This window comes from Tupaia chinensis, unplaced genomic scaffold, assembly GCF_000334495.1.
Source record: "Tupaia chinensis unplaced genomic scaffold, TupChi_1.0 Scaffold000146_1, whole genome shotgun sequence".
Classification (NCBI taxonomy): Eukaryota; Metazoa; Chordata; class Mammalia; order Scandentia; family Tupaiidae; genus Tupaia; species Tupaia belangeri.
In genome coordinates, this window is record NW_006159616.1 from 14,666,785 (window position 1) to 14,671,409 (window position 4,625).

Sequence of the window (4,625 nt, forward strand, 5' to 3'; positions counted from 1 at the left end):
AAGGCTCCCCAGTGATATGTGTTGGATTCATAAAGGGCGATGTTCATGCATTCTGAGATGTGCTATGGAACTCAGAGATTCCTGAGTAAGTGCCCACCTCTCAGTGGGTGGAGAGAACCTCTGTTTTCCTGGGAACCATCATATCCAAGAGCATCATGACCAGAATCCACTTTGTCTTTAGCACTGAAGGAGCTTAAAACTCCCCCGGTGATGACAGCTCTGGTTTCTCAAATTTCTCTCTGTTCCTTGAGCTAGGGGTGCTGGCTCTGCAGTGGGACATGTCGCTGAGGTGCAGAGAAATGAAGCGAAGGCAACACTTGGGCTCAGAACTGAGCTCCGGGCCTTTTCCACGTCTTCTGTTACGGAGCAGAAGCCGGGTCTGATAATTCGACCAAGGGCTTCCCTGTAGGAAGGAACATATATTTAACTCATGAAATGCTCACTCGGACCTCAGGTTTTGATTCTCCAGGAAAGTCTGACTTGGTTAAACCAAGACTGCTGACTTGGTGTGTGTTGTATTTCTTGAAGCACAATCAGATTTCATGCAGTGACTGATTATTTGCCATTGTTGCTCCAAACCCAGGCCTCCTCTCTCTGACTGAGGAGATTGTCTTTTCTGGGAGCCAGCAGGTGGCATAGTGGTGCTGGACTCCCACATGGCCAACTGTAGTTCGAGTCCCAGACCCAGTGGCTTGAAACTCATGCTGGGCACATGTGCGTGCATGCCCGAAAATCTCAAGAATGAGAATCTCAGGGAGGAGAAGGGATTGTGGCGTGGCCATCCCCGAGGGGCGATTTGTCACTTTCTCTCTCTGTATTTCATTGTCTCTCTGATGAGCACACACACCCTATAGCAAAAATAACCCTTAAAAAAAAAAAAAAGATTGTCTTGTCCAGAGAGTGCCAAGCTCAGGAGGAAGAGTAGGGCCCCCTGCAGACCACCAGAACTGCCAGGCCAGCCCTGTAGCTTTCAGACTCACCTAGCCAGCTCCCACAGTCCCGTAAGCCAATTCCTTGACATAAACTTAATCTACACCTGGTTCTGATTCTCTTGCAGAGAGCTGGGATACACTCTAAATGGTGCCTGGGATGTGGTGGGCTGGGTGCTACTTTCTTCTGCTGCTCTCCTTCCAGGCCACCAGGCTGACTTTGAAACTACCAGCCTTTCTCACTTTTTCTCTTCCAGGGCAAGAAGTGCCTCCAGGATCCACACAGCACCTTTCCTTTCTTTCCGGCCCACTAGGGCAGCGCCAGCCCTGTTTGGGTCTGCCGTGGGTCTTGCTTTCTCTTCTCCCTTCTCTTCTCTCTTCCCCCTCCAGATTCCCACTTGCCAGCAGGTCCCCGTCTGGATGGCATCACAGGCCAGCTGTGAGTGTTTCTTTGGCAGTGTCTTAGCTGGTTGTTGTGAGAAATAGTGAAGGAAGCAATCAGCAAGTATACTGCCCTAGAAGTGCTGCACGTTGTTGGGCCCAGAGGGAAGAGAGAGGTGCCAGAGGCCCGGACCGGCGTGGGACATCACAAGTGGGCTCCGCGTGCCGGATGGTGAGGGCTGCCGGGGGACATGAGCTCTGGGGCCCCTGGAGCATCCTGCTCGTGGGTGTTGGAGGAAAATGGCACAGAGCTGGGGTGTGGGCCGCTTCTGGCTGGGACAAGTTTGCACACAGGGACCAGAGTCGTCAGCATTTATAGAGCACTTAGCAAGTCCGAAGCTCTGTTTCAAGCATTCTGAATGTATTATGTCATGAGCAAGGGCCTGTTATTATCCCCATCTTACGGAGAAGGAAGAGAAAAATGTCACTAAGGATGCAGTTAATAGTGAGGGCCAGGTTTTGAACCCAAGCAGTCTGACTCGGGGATCTGCACTTCTAACTTCCTGCTCATACCCTTCGAGATGGGACCTGTAGACCTGCTTTGCAGAGACTTGAACGTGAACACACACTTTCCATTCCCCTGAGACAGATTTTGAGTGCAATCATAGAAAATGCCTGTATGGGCTTTGGGGGATGTGTGTGCCTTGCAAAGAATTTTCCTTTTCAGCTACCGCCAGACCCGGGATGTCAATGGCAATTAAATGGTGGTGGCATTTTCTGCTCCAGTGACTGATGAGAAAGGTCTCTCCGTTAAGTTGCAAAAATAACCCTTAAAAAAAAAAAAAAGATTGTCTTGTCCAGAGAGTGCCAAGCTCAGGAGGAAGAGTAGGGCCCCCTGCAGACCACCAGAACTGCCAGGCCAGCCCTGTAGCTTTCAGACTCACCTAGCCAGCTCCCACAGTCCCGTAAGCCAATTCCTTGACATAAACTTAATCTACACCTGGTTCTGATTCTCTTGCAGAGAGCTGGGATACACTCTAAATGGTGCCTGGGATGTGGTGGGCTGGGTGCTACTTTCTTCTGCTGCTCTCCTTCCAGGCCACCAGGCTGACTTTGAAACTACCAGCCTTTCTCACTTTTTCTCTTCCAGGGCAAGAAGTGCCTCCAGGATCCACACAGCACCTTTCCTTTCTTTCCGGCCCACTAGGGCAGCGCCAGCCCTGTTTGGGTCTGCCGTGGGTCTTGCTTTCTCTTCTCCCTTCTCTTCTCTCTTCCCCCTCCAGATTCCCACTTGCCAGCAGGTCCCCGTCTGGATGGCATCACAGGCCAGCTGTGAGTGTTTCTTTGGCAGTGTCTTAGCTGGTTGTTGTGAGAAATAGTGAAGGAAGCAATCAGCAAGTATACTGCCCTAGAAGTGCTGCACGTTGTTGGGCCCAGAGGGAAGAGAGAGGTGCCAGAGGCCCGGACCGGCGTGGGACATCACAAGTGGGCTCCGCGTGCCGGATGGTGAGGGCTGCCGGGGGACATGAGCTCTGGGGCCCCTGGAGCATCCTGCTCGTGGGTGTTGGAGGAAAATGGCACAGAGCTGGGGTGTGGGCCGCTTCTGGCTGGGACAAGTTTGCACACAGGGACCAGAGTCGTCAGCATTTATAGAGCACTTAGCAAGTCCGAAGCTCTGTTTCAAGCATTCTGAATGTATTATGTCATGAGCAAGGGCCTGTTATTATCCCCATCTTACGGAGAAGGAAGAGAAAAATGTCACTAAGGATGCAGTTAATAGTGAGGGCCAGGTTTTGAACCCAAGCAGTCTGACTCGGGGATCTGCACTTCTAACTTCCTGCTCATACCCTTCGAGATGGGACCTGTAGACCTGCTTTGCAGAGACTTGAACGTGAACACACACTTTCCATTCCCCTGAGACAGATTTTGAGTGCAATCATAGAAAATGCCTGTATGGGCTTTGGGGGATGTGTGTGCCTTGCAAAGAATTTTCCTTTTCAGCTACCGCCAGACCCGGGATGTCAATGGCAATTAAATGGTGGTGGCATTTTCTGCTCCAGTGACTGATGAGAAAGGTCTCTCCGTTAAGTTCTTTGGGTCCCACCAGCTCTACCTACAGATGCCAGCTTTGGGCCCAGTGAACTGTGAAGCCAGCTGGATTGTCATGGCAACAGGAACTGGACCAAGTCACCAGAGGATGGAAAGGGACGACACAGTGGTAGCTTCTCCAGGTCTGGAGCACAGCCCTGGCCTCCAGGAAGCCCAAGATAACCCACTGGGGGCTGCCCTTTACCCAGCCTTGGGTTCCTGCCTTTCTTCTGTTGGCATCCTGCTCTCCGACACTGAACCGCGAGTGCCCTGGTTCTCCGTCTCAGTGGTTCTGTCCGTTGTGTTCCAGTCTAGTCCTTGCTGAGATCCACCCAAGCCCAAGGGATGGAGCCCAATGTCAGTGCTTAGTCCTTAGGCCCCACTACAACAAGCCTCCAGGGTCCATGGCACCGAAGGTGGGAGGTGCTGGTACCTTTGATGTAGGCCAAAGACAGCACCCACTGTGATTCCCAGCCTCAGCATCTTCCCCCTTCCAGATAGTGCCCAGGGCAGCACCCTGCTGCTGCCCACCTGCACCCCTGTCTTTCTGCCCTACCTTACCCATCACAGTTCTTCCTAGTGCTGGAAGGGGGAGCAGTCTGTTCGGTTCTTACCACCCTGTGAAAGTCACTGGGAATCAGAGTCTAACCTTGACCTTGACACCTTCCAGCCAATAAGTCCCTCCTCCGGTCTAAGCCAGACTTTTTTGATACTAGCGAGCAAACAGAGCAAGTAGCTAGATTCTCTTCAGCAAATCTGATCCCTGTGGGAATCGTTCTGTTTTTCCTTAACTACACTGAGTGCCGAGGGCTAGCTTCAGAGAGGTCCCTTTGTAAAACACTTTGGATGGGCCGTGCTCATGCCCACTCAGCCGCAAACTCCCCTGGATTCCCCAGCACCGCGGAGCCAGGCGTGGGCTGAAGTGGGACTGATGAAATGCCTGGAATGCTGGCCACAGTGACACCAGCACTGGGATTCCTCACGGGGGTTCTGACTGAAGCAGCACTTAGGGTCACTGCAGAGCCGAAGTCTTTACATTTTTTCCAGTTTTCAGAAATAAAGAATGTCTGCCCGCCCCGACCAATTGATTCAGGGTCCTGAACTTTGACATGAAAGGGACAGTACTCGTGGTGTCTGATCCGGCCAGCCTGTTACCTTGAGTTCAGGTGAAATCATTCACTTATTACCTCTTTTCCTATCTAGCTTTACTTTTAGTTATGGCAACAC

At 51.9% G+C, this 4,625-nt stretch overlaps 2 non-coding genes across 2 annotated transcripts; both read left to right on the plus strand.

Moving 5' to 3' along the window:
• The first annotated feature begins 1,381 nt into the window (after nt 1-1,381).
• MIR34A-1 (microRNA mir-34a-1) lies at nt 1,382-1,447 on the plus strand. Its single transcript, NR_129400.1, has one exon. It is a non-coding gene; the product is annotated as a microRNA mir-34a-1 (primary transcript).
• A 1,208-nt stretch (nt 1,448-2,655) lies between these two features.
• Nucleotides 2,656-2,721, plus strand: MIR34A-2 (microRNA mir-34a-2). The gene has a single exon (NR_129512.1). It is a non-coding gene; the product is annotated as a microRNA mir-34a-2 (primary transcript).
• Nucleotides 2,722-4,625: the final 1,904 nt, after the last annotated feature.